At 25.8% G+C, this 17,543-nt stretch overlaps 1 long non-coding RNA gene across 10 annotated transcripts; it reads right to left on the bottom strand.

Moving 5' to 3' along the window:
- Nucleotides 1–355: 355 nt before the first annotated feature.
- Nucleotides 356–17,054, bottom strand: LOC132708384 (uncharacterized). Of its 10 annotated transcripts, none has more exons than XR_009619921.1 (16): nucleotides 16,883–17,054; nucleotides 16,330–16,468; nucleotides 15,802–16,003; nucleotides 15,231–15,715; nucleotides 11,504–12,753; nucleotides 10,943–11,081; nucleotides 10,415–10,616; nucleotides 8,274–10,328; nucleotides 6,091–8,197; nucleotides 4,722–4,927; nucleotides 4,443–4,668; nucleotides 3,780–3,867; nucleotides 3,556–3,703; nucleotides 1,669–3,487; nucleotides 1,110–1,248; nucleotides 356–495 (listed from the first exon to the last, which is right to left on the bottom strand). It is a non-coding gene; the product is annotated as an uncharacterized LOC132708384 (long non-coding RNA). The 10 variants fall into 10 exon arrangements; XR_009619913.1 differs by having other exon boundaries at nucleotides 1,669–3,703; nucleotides 8,274–8,488; nucleotides 9,844–10,328; XR_009619919.1 differs by having other exon boundaries at nucleotides 1,669–3,703; nucleotides 8,274–8,459; nucleotides 9,844–10,328.
- Nucleotides 17,055–17,543: the final 489 nt, after the last annotated feature.

Genomic DNA, 17,543 nt, shown 5'->3' with positions numbered 1-17,543 from the left:
AAAACTTTACCTGTGTTTATATCCATTTATCCAAATAATATTTTACTTGGATAATTTTCTTTCCAAATTGGCAATGATGGTTTATTTAAATTTCTTATGGAAATTTCTCTTTAAGTTATCAGAAGTCGTTTTATTGATAACTCATTGATGATAAATTTTGCTGTTAAACTAGCCTCTTCTAAGCGGTTTTTCAATGGCCTAATTTGTTACCTGGGACGTCAGCTTTTTTTGCGAGTCCGAAATAAATAAAATAAACATTTGGTTATTTTAGTATTGGGGGTAGTTTTACACATTCTCGACCGCTTCAAGGTGATTGAGTAGTACGTCATTTTGAAGCTCTCTCAAGTGGCTCTTCAATGGTCTAAACCCATACCTGGGACGTCAGCTTTTTTTGCATTTCCGAAATAAATAAAACGAATATTTGGTTATTTCGTTATTAGGGATAGTGAAACATCTAGTTCTTGTATCAATTCTCTTTCTGCAATTTTTTGAATCCTGTAACCATCGGAAACAAAACGAATATGAATTAGAGGTTATGGAAAATAATATCGTAAAAAAATTAAAAATGTTATATTAAATACCTTTAATTTGTAAAATGTATTTGTTTCTCTTGGAAATAAACCCCAGTGATGCATTTTTCACGCGATTGACGACGACATGCCAAAATTTAAAAATTCGTCGACATTTACCCTTTTTGACATTTTCTATGTTTAACTGTGTTCTCGTTTACCATAGTTTGAAATTTGGATGGGCATTGTAAAACCGCATCAAATAATCCCACAACTGTTGATGACGTCATAAATTTAAAATTGTCATTAATATTACAATTAGGATTATGTATTATTATTGTTGATTTGACAAATAAAGTAATTATATACGATGGAAAGACATTAAAATTTTTGTTGATTTCATCATGATGTTTTGATATTGTTTTACATTATTTTCTTAAAGAAGTAAAAAGGAATCTGTAATTCCGAAATTGCTTGATAGATGGCGTAGATTTACGCTTTGTATATATTTGTTTTTCAACTTGAAAATATACGACACTATGTAAAATAATTATTGATTTTAATTTGATATATTTTATAAAATAAATATTAAAGACGTACTTGTTAAATTAAAATTTGTTTATCCAAATAATGTATTTCTTGCTTGATTCGACAGATTCCTATCGAGTTCTGATAACATTTATTCACTGAAACTTTTTTTTTCTTTTCATTACGTTGTCGATGGTGATTTGTTGTCCATCTACATAAATAAAGAATAAATACGAAATTGTAAATTTAAAAAGAAACGTTGCTTAAGAAAATACATAAATAATTTAAACAGTGAAGTACTAATATTTCATTTTAAAAACTATGATGTAAATATTAAAAAACTGAAATTAGTTTTATTTTGTTTTTTTAAGGAAAAGGAAAATGAATGGAATTTTTCATAATTGTATTGTTAATGAAAATTTGTTTATTATTTTTATTTTTTAAAAAAAGGTTAAATTTTACATTTTATAAAAGATATTGGAAAATTAGATTGTGTAATTTGAATAGATTATTTGTTTTGTATAAATAACCTATTACCTAGTTAATTTTATAAAAATATTATAGCAACTATTAACTTTTTAATATTAAAATACTACATATAACGTACGATAAGAGTTTATTAAAAACTTACTTGTTATATTTAGATATATTTATATAAGTGATGCTTTTTTTCGGAATATTCCTTTATGTCTAGATGTTGGTCCTCGTTGTAATAGTAGTTTCTTCAATGAAGTTATCCCTTTGCAATGATTGGGCCAAGACATTTTTTATAAAACAATTGTCGATAATGGTTTACTTTCTATCTGTATAAATATTACAAATTTTTTATTATTTCAATAAATAAAAAAACAATTTAAATTTTCCAAAATATTCTAAGAAATCAATTAAAAATAAAAATGTAAATAATTTAAATCGTATAAGTAATTTTAAAAAGTTATGTGAAACGTTGATGTTGTAGTGCTCAATGTCATCTATAATTTATAATATAAACATGGTAGAAATTTAGTGGATATGTTTGTATTTATTTATTCGAGTGATATTTTTGTAGTTGAATTTGTAATAACAATTGTGCAAAGTTCTTTAGGATAATCTTTTTAGAAGTTGTTGACAGTTGTTTTGTTAATAATTAATTGATGATAATTTCCGCAATGGTATGAAGTTTTACGAGGCACTTTCATCTGCATTTAACAATAACTATTGAAGTTGAAATCCAACCAATCTTCATGACAAAACATCTCATTGTTGTACGTAATTTTGTTTTTATATAAATTTTTGGATCCCGTAATCTTCAAAAATGCATGATCGACGAGTATCTTGTAATTTATTGGCATTTGTTCTTCTTATCGTAGATATCGTATCGGATAACCTCACAACTAACGATGAGGTTAGAAATCTTAAATTTAAATTTTAAATTGCAATTATTACGAATTAGTGCTCTGAGGATGGCTTCTTACTAAAACGAAACGTCGGATACAATTTTAAATCATTGCATCATCTTCAGCGCAACTTAAAACGCTCGCAATAACCTTCAAATTCCAATTATTACAAATTAATGCCCTGAAGATGACTTCTTATTAAAACGAAACGTCGGATACAATTTTAAATCATTGTATCGTTTTGAGCGCACCTTAAACCCCCGAAACCTCCTTCAAATTACAATTATTACCAATTAGTGCTCTGAAGATTGCTTCTTATTAAAACGAACAAAAAATTGGTTTTCGCCCTTGATTATATTCAAAATAGGCATTTTCATGACTTAACGGCCTGAAATCTACATTAAAACTGCCAGTAACTACTTAAAAATTCACTTTCTTGAATTAATAGCAGGTTTTTCCTTCTCATTTTAAACAGATTCTTCTCCGACTCATATCGTACCTAAAACCGGATCAATACTACAAATATCAGCTTAAACTATCAATTTTTGATGCAAAAAGTTACATATTCATGTCAATATCTTCCAAATACTAGCCAAACTTGAAGAAATTAAAACATATTTATTTTAAATAGTTTAACAAAAGGTATAAACGATTTAATTATTGAAATGTTTAAAATATAAATCATTCAATATATATTAAAAGTTAGTGCCGTAAAAATAATTGAGTAACTTAATCAATTTCATAAAAGCATTACATAAATTATTAACTTTTTAATATGAAACACTACATATAACATACGATATGAGTTTATTTAAAACTTGCTTGGTACATTTGAATCTTTTTATTCGAGTATCCTATTTCTTGGAAAACCTCTTCTCGTCTAGATGGTAACGGTAATCTTTTTGATGAAATTATCAACGGCTTTTTTTTTGGATGAATGGTCAAAGACATTCTTCATAAAAGTGATCATCAATGGTCAATGATGGTTTGTTGTTCATTTGCAGAAATATATCCATCTCAAATCGGTGATGGCAATTTTGGCAAGTTCCTTATGACAATTTCTTTAGAAGTTGTCTACAATTGTTTCTTAGATAACTAACTCGCAGTAATTTTTATGTTGTACGAGGTATATTCACTCGTACTTGATGAAAACTATCTAATCCGAATTGGAATCATTCTTTATGACTAAACACCTTGTTGTTGAATCATATCAAATATTTTTCTGTATGCTCACTTTTCTACTATCTGTATTGTTTTGCTTTTGCGTAATTTCTTGGGTATCCTAATCACCTAAAACAATATGAAAAAGAGTTAGAGGTTATAAAAAATTAAGTCGCGTAACAATTTAAAATTCTATATTAAATACCTGTTATGTATGAAATATTTCTGTTTCTTCTCAAAATAAATCCCCGCGATGAACGACGATATTCCAAAATCTTCGAATATGGTTGTGTCTACCATTAAAATTTAAAAAACTTGAATAATTTAAAAAAATATATAAATAAATGAAACACATTAAAACACTAATATATCAAATTAAGAATAATAATATAAATATTAAAAGAAAATTAAGATTAATTATCATCATCATCATGTTTTCATTCATTCATTTAAATATATTTTTTTTAATAATTTCTTTCTTTTTAGATGATATAAGTCTTTGTAAAATGGTGATGGTAATTTTTTGAATGAAATTATCAGTCGGTCCATGTTCAATAACTGATTGAAGGCATTCTTTATAGAGAAATTGTTAATGATGGTTTGTTTTTTATCTACAGGATTATAACATGAAAAAAATGTTACCGTCAAAAGAGTAAATAAAATATTTTAAATTTATCATGCAATTTTGGGAAACAAATTGAAAATCGTCTATTTGAAATACTTACACATATTTATGATTCATGTAAATGTTGACAAAAACAATAAAACTAACTTGAATTGTGTAAATAATTTTGAAAAATTATATAAAATGTTAATTCTATATCAAATATCAATTACGACTTATAATTTGAACATGATAAAACTTTACCTGTGTTTATATCCATTTATCCAAATAATATTTTACTTGGATAATTTTCTTTCCAAATTGGCAATGATGGTTTATTTAAATTTCTTATGGTAATTTCTCTTGAAGTTATCAGAAGTCGTTTTATTGATAACTCATTGATGATAAATTTTGCTGTTAAACTACCCTCATCTAAGCGGTTTTTCAATGGCCTAATTTGTTACCTGGGACGTCAGCTTTTTTTGCGAGTCTGAAATAAATAAAATAAACATTTGGTTATTTTAGTATTGGGGGTAGTTTTACACATTCTCGACCGCTTCTAGGTGATTGAGTAGTACGTCATTTTGAAGCTCTCTCAAGTGGCTCTTCAATGGTCTAAACCCATACCTGGGACGTCAGCTTTTTTTGCGTTCCCGAAATAAATAAAACGAATATTTGTTTATTTCGTTATTAGGGGTAGTGAAACATCTAGTTCTTGTATCAATTCTCTTTCTGCAATTTTTTGAATCCTGTAACCATCGGAAACAAAACGAATATGAATTAGAGGTTATGGAAAATAATATCGTATAAAAATTAAAAATGTTATATTAAATACCTTTAATTTGTAAAATGTATTTGTTTCTCTTGGAAATAAACCCCAATGATGCATTTTTCACGCGATTGACGACGACATGCCAAAATTTAAAAATTCATCGACATTTACCCATTTTGACATTTTCTATGTTTAACTGTGTTCGCGTTTACCATAGTTTGAAACTTGGATGGTCAATGTAAAACCGCATTAAATAATCCCACAACTGTTGAAGACGTCATAAATTTAAAATTGTCATTAATATTACAATTAGGATTATGTATTATTATTGTTGATTTGACAAATAAAGTAATTATATACGATGGAAAGACATTACAATTTTTGTTGATTTCATCATGATGTTTTGATATTGTTTTACATTATTTTCTTAAAGAAGTAAAAAGGAATCTGTAATTCCGAAATTGCTTGATAGATGGCGTAGATTTACGCTTTGTATATATTTGTTTTTCAGCTTGAAAATATACGATACTATGTAAAATAATTATTGATTTTAATTTGATATATTTTATAAAATAAATATTAAAGACTTACTTGTTAAATTAAAATTTGTTTATCCAAATAATGTATTTGTTGCTTGATTCGACAGATTCCTATCGAGTTCTGATAACATTTATTCACTGAAAGTTTTTTTTTCTTTTCATTACTATGTCGATGGTGATTTGTTGTCCATCTACATAAATAAAGAATAAATACGAAATTGTAAATTTAAAAAGAAACGTTGCTTAAGAAAATACATAAATAATTTAAACAGTGAAGTACTAATATTTAATTTTAAAAACTATGATGTAAATATTAAAAAACTGAAATTAGTTTTATTTTGTTTTTTTAAGGAAAAGGAAAATGAATAATTGTATTGTTAATGAAAATTTGTTTATTATTTTTATTATTTTTTAAAAAAGGTTAAATTATACATTTTATAAAAGATATTGGAAAATTAGATTGTGTAATTTGAATAGATAATTTGTTTTGTAAAAATAACCTATTACCTAGTTAATTTTATAAAAATATTATAGTAACTATTAACTTTTTAATATTAAAATACTACATATAACGTACGATATGAGTTTATTAAAAACTTACTTGTTATATTTAGATATATTTATATAAGTGATGCTTTTTTTCGGAATATTCCTTTATGTCTAGATGTTGGTCCTCATTGTAATAGTAGTTTCTTCAATGAAGTTATCCCTTTGCAATGATTGGTCCAAGACATTTTTTATAAAACAATTGTCGATAATGGTTTACTTTCTATCTGCATAAATATTCCAAATTTTTTATTATTTCAATAAATAAAAAAACAATTTAAATTTTCCAAAATATTCTAAGAAATCAATTAAAAATAATCTATTTAAAATATAGCCATTACAAATCATATTTTGACAGAAAAAAAATGTAAATAATTAAAATCGTATAAGTAATTTTAAAAAGTTATGTGAAACATTGATGTTGTAGTGCTCAATGTCATCTATAATTTATAATATAAACATGGTAGAAATTTACTGGATATGTTTGTATTTATTTATTTCAGTGATATTTTTGTAGTCGAATTTGTAATAACAATTGTGCAAAGTTCTTTAGGATAATCTTTTTAGAAGTTGTTGACAGTTGTTTTGTTAATAATTAATTGATGATAATTTCCGCAATGGTATGAAGTTTTACGAGGGATTTTCATCTGCATTTAACAATAACTATTGAAGTTGAAATCCAACCAATCTTCATGACAAAACATCTCATTGTTGTACGTAATTTTGTTTTTATATAAATTTTTGGATCCCGTAATCTTCAAAAATGCATGATCGACGAGTATCTTGTAATTTATTGGCATTTGTTCTTCTTATCGTAGATATCGTATCGGATAACCTCACAACTAACGATGAGGTTAGAAATCTTAAATTTAAATTTTAAATTGCAATTATTACGAATTAGTGCTCTGAGGATGGCTTCTTACTAAAACGAAACGTCGGATACAATTTTAAATCATTGCATCATCTTCAGCGCAACTTAAAACCCTCGGAATAACCTTCAAATTCCAATTATTACAAATTAATGCCCTGAAGATGACTTCTTATTAAAATGAAACGTCGGATACAATTTTAAATCATTGTATCGTTTTGAGCGCACCTTAAACCCCCGAAACCTCCTTCAAATTACAATTATTACCAATTAGTGCTCTGAAGATTGCTTCTTATTAAAACGAACAAAAAATTGGTTTTCGCCCTGGATTTACGGTAGATTATATTCAAAATAGGCATTTTCATGACTTAACGGCCTGAAATCTACATTAAAACTGCCGGTAACTACTTAAAAATTCACTTTCTTGAATTAATAGCAGGTTTTTCCTTCTCATTTTAAACAGATTCCAGTCAAAATTGGCTTCTCCGACTCATATCGTACCTAAAACCGCATCAATACTACAAATATCAGCTTAAACTATCAATTTTTGATGCAAAAAGTTACATATTCATGTCAATATCTTCCAAATACTAGCCAAACTTGAAGAAATTAAAACATATTTATTTTAAATAGTTTAACAAAAGGTATAAACGATTTAAGTATTGAAATGTTTAAAATATAAATCATTCAATATATATTAAAAGTTAGTGCCTAAAAATAATTGAGTAACTTAATCAATTTCATAAAAGCATTACATAAATTATTAACTTTTTAATATGAAACACTACATATAACATACGATATGAGTTTATTTAAAACTTGCTTGGTACATTTGAATCTTTTTATTCGAGTATCCTATTTCTTGGAAAACCTCTTCTCGTCTAGATGACATCGGTCCTTGTAGGGTCACAACGGTAATCTTTTTGATGAAATTATCAACGGCTTTTTTTTTGGATGAATGGTAAAAGACATTCTTCATAAAAGTGATCATCAATGGTCAATGATGGTTTGTTATTCATTTGCAGAAATATATCCATCTCAAATCAGTGTTCCTTATGACAATTTCTTTAGAAGTTGTCTACAATTGTTTCTTTGATAACCAACTCGGGGTAATTTTTATGTTGTACGAGGTATATTCACTCGTACTTGATGAAAACTATCTAATCCGAATTGGAATCATTCTTTATGACTAAACACCTTGTTGTTGAATCATATCAAATATTTTTCTGTATGCTCACTTTTCTATTATCTGTATTGTTTTGCTTTTGCGTAATTTCTTGGGTATCCTAATCACCTAAAACAATATGAAAAAGAGTTAGAGGTTATAAAAAATTAAGTCGCGTAACAATTTAAAATTCTATATTAAATACCTGTTATGTATGAAATATTTCTGTTTCTTCTCAAAATAAATCCCCGCGATGTATTCTTTGCGCGATGAACGACGATATTCCAAAATCTTGAAATTTGCACCATGTTCTCATCTCGGCGTCTTCAACGACTCTTCTTCGTGTTCGAATATGGTTGTGTCTACCATAGATTCAAATTCGGAACGGGCACTGCAGAAGCGTATTGGATAACGTCGCAACTGTCAATGGCGTCACAAATTTCACGTTGAATATATTTCATATTGTTAATTTCACGAATTAGGCAATTATTTGATATTATATACGATATTATTAGGCAATTACATGCGATGAAATATTAGAAAATTATTAGTTTTTTGGTAATTTCGTTAAGATATTGAAACATCAAAAATGCAAAAATATATTTAAAAATAATCTGTAATTATCCGCATTATTATTGTTTCTTTTACTTTTTTCTTAATTATAATGAATATTTTTAACATCGCATGTGATATTCATTTGAATTTTTTTTTAAATAAACGATATTTTATTCTTTATAGTTTTCTTTTATTTCATTTCTTGTCGTCACTTTATTTTCTTAAAAGAAATAAAAATTAATCTGTAAACAATGCCGAATTTGTTTGACAAATTGTGTGGATTTATGTTTTACATTTCTTGTGTTAAACTGGAAAATATTAAAAATTATATAAAGTAATTATTGATTTTGTAGTAGTAGATATTACACGTAATATGTTACATAAAATGAATATAAAAAACACTTGTTCAATTGAAATTTGTGTCTAAATGAAGTATTTCTTGGATGACTCGACGAATACTTACAAAGTTTCAATGATCATTTATTTAATAAAATTGTCTTCTTTTTTTTTTCATAATTGATGAATGATTTTCTTTATAACTAAGTTGTCGGTAGTGATTTATTGTCTACTTAAAAATATATAATAATTTTTAAATTTCCATTGAGAGAAATAAATGGAAAATTTTACATTCAAAAAGAAATATTAGGAAATTAAAATTTAAAAAACTTGAATAATTTAAAAAAATATATAAATAAATGAAACACATTAAAACACTAATATTTCAAATTAAGAGTAATAATATAAATATTAAAAGAAAATTAAGATTAATTATCATCATCATCATGTTTTCATTCATTCATTTTAAATATATTTTTTTAAATTATTTCTTTCTTTTTAGATGATATAAGTCTTTGTAAAATGGTGATGGTAATTTTTTGAATGAAATTATCAGTCGGTCCATGTTCAATAACTGATTGAAGGCATTCTTTATAGAGAAATTGTTAATGATGGTTTGTTTTTTACTTACAGGATTATAACATGAAAAAAATTTTACCGTCAAAAGAGTAAATAAAATATTTTAAATTTATCATGCAATTTTGGGAAACAAATTGAAAATCGTCTATTTGAAATACTTACACATATATATGATTCATGTAAATGTTGACAAAAACAATAAAACTAACTTGAATTGTGTAAATAATTTTGAAAAATTATATGAAAAGTTAATTTTATATCAAATATCAATTACGACTTATAATTTGAACATGATAAAACTTTACCTGTGTTTATATCCATTTATCCAAATAATATTTTACTTGGATAATTTTCTTTCCAAATTGGCAATGATGGTTTATTTAAATTTCTTATGGTAATTTCTCTTGAAGTTATCAGAAGTCGTCTTACTGATAACTCATTGATGATAAATTTTGCTGTTAAACTACCCTCTTCTAAGCGGTTTTTCAATGGCCTAATTTGTTACCTGGGACGTCAGCTTTTTTGGCGAGGCCGAAATAAATAAAATAAACATTTGGTTATTTTAGTATTGGGGGTAGTTTTACACATTCTCGACCGCTTCAAGGTGATTGAGTAGTACGTCATTTTGAAGCTCTCTCAAGTGGCTCTTCAATGATCTAAACCCATACCTGGGACGTCAGCTTTTTTTGCGTTTCCGAAATAAATAAAACGAATATTTGGTTATTTCGTTATTAGGGGTAGTGAAACATCTAGTTCTTGTATCAATTCTCTTTCTGCAATTTTTTGAATCCTGTAACCATCGGAAACAAAACGAATATGAATTAGAGGTTATGGAAAATAATATCGTATAAAAATTAAAAATGTTATATTAAATACCTTTAATTTGTAAAATGTATTTGTTTCTCTTGGAAATAAACCCCAAAGATGCATTTTTCACGCGATTGACGACGACATGCCAAAATTTAAAAATTCATCGACATTTACCCATTTTGACATTTTCTATGATTAACTGTGTTCGCGTTTACCATAGTTTGAAACTTGGATGGACATTGTAAAACCGCATCAAATAATCCCACAACTGTTGATGACGTCATAAATTTAAAATTGTCATTAATATTACAATTAGGATTATGTATTATTATTGTTGATTTGATAAATAAAGTAATTATATACGATGGAAAGACATTACAATTTTTGTTGATTTCATCATGATGTTTTGATATTGTTTTACATTATTTTCTTAAAGAAGTAAAAAGGAATCTGTAATTCCGAAATTGCTTGATAGATGGCGTAGATTTACGCTTTGTATATATTTGCTTTTCAGCTTGAAAATATACGATACTATGTAAAATAATTATTGATTTTAATTTGATATATTTTATAAAATAAATATTAAAGACTTACTTGTTAAATTAAAATTTGTTTATCCAAATAATGTATTTCTTGCTTGATTCGACAGATTCCTATCGAGTTCTGATAACATTTATTCACTGAAACTTTTTTGTTCTTTTCATTACGTTGTCGATGGTGATTTGTTGTCCATCTACATAAATAAAGAATAAATACGAAATTGTAAATTTAAAAAGAAACGTTGCTTAAGAAAATACATAAATAATTTAAACAGTGAAGTACTAATATTTCATTTTAAAAACTATGATGTAAATATTAAAAAACTGAAATTAGTTTTATTTTGTTTTTTTAAGGAAAAGGAAAATGAATGGAATTTTTCATAATTGTATTGTTAATGAAAATTTGTTTATTATTTTTATTATTTTTTAAAAAAGGTTAAATTTTACATTTTATAAAAGATATTGGAAAATTAGATTGTGTAATTTGAATAGATAATTTGTTTTGTAAAAATAACCTATCACCTAGTTAATTTTGTAAAAATATTATAGCAACTATTAACTTTTTAATATTAAAATACTACATATAACGTACGATATGAGTTTATTAAAAACTTACTTGTTATATTTAGATATATTTATATAAGTGATGCTTTTTTTCGGAATATTCCTTTATGTCTAGATGTTGGTCCTCATTGTAATAGTAGTTTCTTCAATGAAGTTATCCCTTTGCAATGATTGGTCCAAGACATTTTTTATAAAACAATTGTCGATAATGGTTTACTTTCTATCTGTATAAATATTCCAAATTTTTTATTATTTCAATAAATAAAAAAACAATTTAAATTTTCCAAAATATTCTAAGAAATCAATTAAAAATAATCTATTTAAAATATAGCCATTACAAATCATATTTTGACAGAAAAAAAATGTAAATAATTTAAATCGTATAAGTAATTTTAAAAAGTTATGTGAAACGTTGATGTTGTAGTGCTCAATGTCATCTATAATTTATAATATAAACATGGTAGAAATTTACTGGATTTGTAATAACAATTGTGCAAAGTTCTTTAGGATAATCTTTTTAGAAGTTGTTGACAGTTGTTTTGTTAATAATTAATTGATGATAATTTCCGCAATGGTATGAAGTTTTAAGAGGCACTTTCATCTGCATTTAACAATAACTATTGAAGTTGAAATCCAACCAATCTTCATGACAAAACATCTTATTGTTGTACGTAATTTTGTTTTTATATAAATTTTTGGATCCCGTAATCTTCAAAAATGCATGATCGACGAGTATCTTGTAATTTATTGGCATTTGTTCTTCTTATCGTAGATATCGTATCGGATAACCTCACAACTAACGATGAGGTTAGAAATCTTAAATTTAAATTGCAATTATTACGAATTAGGGCTCTGAGGATGGCTTCTTACTAAAACGAAACGTCGGATACAATTTTAAATCATTGCATCATCTTCAGCGCAACTTAAAACCCTCGGAATAACCTTCAAATTCCAATTATTACAAATTAATGCCCTGAAGATGACTTCTTATTAAAACGAAACGTCAGATACAATTTTAAATCATTGTATCGTTTTGAGCGCACCTTAAACCCCCGAAACCTCCTTCGAATTACAATTAATACCAATTAGTGCTCTGAAGATTGCTTCTTATTAAAACGAACAAAAAATTGGTTTTCGCCCTTGATTTACGGTAGATTATATTCAAAATAGGCATTTTCATGACTTAACGGCCTGAAATCTACATTAAAACTGTCGGTAACTACTTAAAAATTCACTTTCTTGAATTAATAGCAGGTTTTTCCTTCTCATTTTAAACAGATTCCTCTCCGACTCATATCGTACCTAAAACCGCATCAATACTACAAATATCAGCTTAAACTATCAATTTTTGATGCAAAAAGTTACATATTCATGTCAATATCTTCCAAATACTACCCAAACTTGAAGAAATTAAAACATATTTATTTTAAATAGTTTAACAAAAGGTATAAACGATTTAAGTATTGAAATGTTTAAAATATAAATCATTCAATATATATTAAAAGTTAGTGCCATAAAAATAATTGAGTAACTTAATCAATTTCATAAAAGCATTACATAAATTATTAACTTTTTAATATGAAACACTACATATAATATACCATATGAGTTTATTTAAAACTTGCTTGGTACATTTGAATCTTTTTATTCGAGTATCCTATTTCTTGTAAAACCTCTTCTCGTCTAGATGACATCGGTCCTTGTAGGGTCACAACGGTAATCTTTTTGATGAAATTATCAACGGCTTTTTTTTTGGATGAATGGTCAAAGACATTCTTCATAAAAGTGATCATCAATGGTCAATGATGGTTTGTTGTTCATTTGCAGAAATATATCCATTTCAAATCGGTGATGGCAATTTTGGCAAGTTCCTTATGACAATTTCTTTAGAAGTTGTCTACAATTGTTTCTTTGATAACTAACTCGGGGTAATTTTTATGTTGTAAGAGGTATATTCACTCGTACTTGATGAAAACTATCTAATCCGAATTGGAATCATTCTTTATGACTAAACACCTTGTTGTTGAATCATATCAAATATTTTTCTGTATGCTCACTTTTCTATTATCGTATTGTTTTGCTTTTGCGTAATTTCTTGGGTATCCTAATCACCTAAAACAATATGAAAAAGAGTTAGAGGTTATAAAAAATTAAGTCAAGTAACAATTTAAAATTCTATATTAAATACCTGTTATGTATGAAATATTTCTGTTTCTTCTCAAAATAAATCCCCGCGATGTATTCTTTGCGCGATGAACGACGATATTCCAAAATCTTGTTCCCATCTCGGCGTCTTCAACGACTCTTCTTCGTGTTCGAATATGGTTGTGTCTACCATAGATTCAAATTCGGAAAAGGCACTGCAGAACCGTATTGGATAACGTCGCAACTGTCAATGGCGTCACAAATTTCACGTTAGAATATATTTCATATTGTTAATTTCACGAATTAGGCAATTATTTGATATTTTATATGATATTATCAGGCAATTACATGCGATGAAATTTTAGAAAATTATTATAGTTTTTTGGTAATTTCGTTAAGATATTGAAACATCAAAAATGCAAAAATATATTTAAAAATAATCTGTAATTATCCGCATTATTATTGTTTCTTTTACTTTTTTCTTAATTATAATACTTCAGGAAGGGAAGTAATTTATGTAGTAATGAATATTTTTAATATCGCATGTGATATTCATTTTAATTTTTTTTTTAAATAAACGATATTTTATTCTTTATAGTTTTCTTTTATTTCATTTCTTGTCGTCACTTTATTTTCTTAAAAGAAATAAAAAGGAATCTGTAAACAATGCCGAATTTGTTTGACAAATTGTGTGGATTTATGTTTTACATTTCTTGTGTTAAACTGGAAAATATTAAAAATTATATAAAGTAATTATTGATTTTGTAGTAGTAGATATTACACGTAATAGGTTACGTAAAATGAATATAAAAAACACTTGTTCAATTGAAATTTGTGTCTAAATGAAGTATTTCTTGGATGACTCGACGAATACTTACAAAGTTTCAATGATCATTTATTTAATAAAATTGTCTTCTTTTTTTTTTCATAATTGATGAATGATTTTCTTTATAACTAAGTTGTCGGTAGTGATTTATTGTCTACTTAAAAATATATAATAATTTTTAAATTTCCATTGAGAGAAATAAATGGAAAATTTTACATTCAAAAAGAAATATTAGGAAATTAAAATTTAAAAAACTTGAATAATTTAAAAAAATATATAAATAAATGAAACACATTAAAACACTAATATTTCAAATTAAGAGTAATAATATAAATATTAAAAGAAAATTAAGATTAATTATCATCATCATCATGTTTTCATTCATTCATTTAAATATATTTTTTTAAATTATTTCTTTCTTTTTAGATGATATAAGACTTTGTAAAATGGTGATGGTAATTTTTTGAATGAAATTATCAGTCCGTCCATGTTCAATAACTGATTGAAGGCATTCTTTATAGAGAAATTGTTAATGATGGTTTGTTTTTTATCTACAGGATTATAACATGAAAAAAATTTTACCGTCAAAAGAGTAAATAAAATATTTTAAATTTATCAAGCAATTTTGGGAAACAAATTGAAAATCGTCTATTTGAAATACTTACACATATATATGATTCATGTAAATGTTGACAAAAACAATAAAACTAACTTGAATTGTGTAAATAATTTTGAAAAATTATATGAAAAGTTAATTTTATATCAAATATCAATTACGACTTATAATTTGAACATGATAAAACTTTACCTGTGTTTATATCCATTTATCCAAATAATATTTTACTTGGATAATTTTCTTTCCAAATTGGCAATGATGGTTTATTTAAATTTCTTATGGTAATTTCTCTTGAAGTTATCAGAAGTCGTTTTATTGATAAGTCATTGATGATAAATTTTGCTGTTAAACTAGCATCTTCTAAGCGGTTTTTCAATGGCCTAATTTGTTACCTGGGACGTCAGCTTTTTTTGCGAGTCCGAAATAAATAAAATAAACATTTGGTTATTTTAGTATTGGGGGTAGTTTTACACATTCTCGACCGCTTCAAGGTGATTGAGTAGTACGTCATTTTGAAGCTCTCTCAATTGGCTCTTCAATGGTCTAAACCCATACCTGGGACGTCAGCTTTTTTTGCATTTCCGAAATAAATAAAACGAATATTTGGTTATTTCGTTATTAGGGATAGTGAAACATCTAGTTCTTGTATCAATTCTCTTTCTGCAATTTTATGAATCCTGTAACCATCGGAAACAAAACGAATATGAATTAGAGGTTATGGAAAATAATATCGTATAAAAATTAACAATGTTATATTAAATACCTTTAATTTGTAAAATGTATTTGTTTCTCTTGGAAATAAACCCCAGTGATGCATTTTTCACGCGATTGACGACGACATGCCAAAATTTAAAAATTCGTCGACATTTACTCTTTTTGACATTTTCTATGTTTAACTGTGTTCGCGTTTACCATAGTTTGAAACTTGGCCGGGCATTGTAAGACCGCATCAAATAATCCCACAACTGTTGATGACGTCATAAATTTAAATTTGTCATTAATATTACAAATAGGATTATGTATTATTATTGTTGATTTGACAAATAAAGTAATTATATACGATGGAAAGACATTACAATTTTTGTTGATATCATCATGATGTTTTGATATTGTTTTACAATATTTTCTTAAAGAAGTAAAAATGAATCTGTAATTCCGAAATTGCTTGATAGATGGCGTAGATTTACGCTTTGTATATATTTGTTTTTCAGCTAGAAAATATACGATACTATGTAAAATAATTATTGATTTTAATTTGATATATTTTATAAAATAAATATTAAAGACTTACTTGTTAAATTAAAATTTGTTTATCCAAATAATGTATTTCTTGCTTGATTCGACAGATTCCTATCGAGTTCTGATAACATTTATTCACTGAAACTTTTTTTTTCTTTTCACTACGTTGTCGATGGTGATTTGTTGTCCATCTACATAAATAAAGAATAAATACGAAATTGTAAATTTAAAAAGAAACGTTGCTTAAGAAAATACATAAATAATTTAAACAGTGAAGTACTAATATTTCATTTTAAAAACTATAATGTAAATATTAAAAAACTGAAATTAATTTTATTTTGTTTTTTTAAGGAAAAGGAAAATGAATGGAATTTTTCATAATTGTATTGTTAATGAAAATTTGTTTATTATTTTTTAAAAAAAGGTTAAATTTTACATTTTCTAAAAGATATTGGAAAATTAGATTGTGTAATTTGAATAGATAATTTGTTTTGTAAAAATAACCTATTACCTAGTTAATTTTATAGAAATATTATAGCAACTATTAACTTTTTAATATTAAAATACTACATATAACGTACGATATGAGTTAATTAAAAACTTACTTGTTATATTTAGATATATTTATATAAGTGATGCTTTTTTTCGGAATATTCCTTTATGTCTAGATGTTGGTCCTCGTTGTAATAGTAGTTTCTTCAATGAAGTTATCCCTTTGCAATGATTGGTCCAAGACTTTTTTTATAAAACAATTGTCCATAATGGTTTACTTCCTATCTGTATAAATATTCCAAATTTTTTATTATTTCAATAAATAAAAAAACAATTTAAATTTTCCAAAATATTCTAAGAAATCAATTAAAAATAATCTATTTAAAATATAGCCATTACAAATCATATTTTGACAGAAAAAAAATGTAAATAATTTAAATCGTATAAGTAATTTTAAAAAGTTATGTAAAACGTTGATGTTGTAGTGCTCAATGTCATCTATAATTTTTAATATAAACATGGTAGAAATTTACTGGATTTGTAATAACAATTGTGCAAAGTTCTTTAGGATAATCTTTTTAGAAGTTGTTGACAGTTGTTTTGTTAATAATTAATTGATGATAATTTCCGCAATGGTATGAAGTTTTACGAGGCACTTTCATCTGCATTTAACAATAACTATTGAAGTTGAAATCCAACCAATCTTCATGACAAAACATCTCATTGTTGTATGTTGTACAATATATATTAAAAGTTAGTGCCGTAAAAATAATT

The sequence above is a fragment of the Cylas formicarius genome, unplaced genomic scaffold (genome assembly GCF_029955315.1).
Source record: "Cylas formicarius isolate icCylForm1 unplaced genomic scaffold, icCylForm1.1 PGA_scaffold_10__41_contigs__length_53128322, whole genome shotgun sequence".
In the NCBI taxonomy this organism is placed as follows: Eukaryota; Metazoa; Arthropoda; class Insecta; order Coleoptera; family Brentidae; genus Cylas; species Cylas formicarius.
Note: the sequence above shows the minus strand (reverse complement) of the source record. Positions and strands in the feature narration are given on the sequence as shown.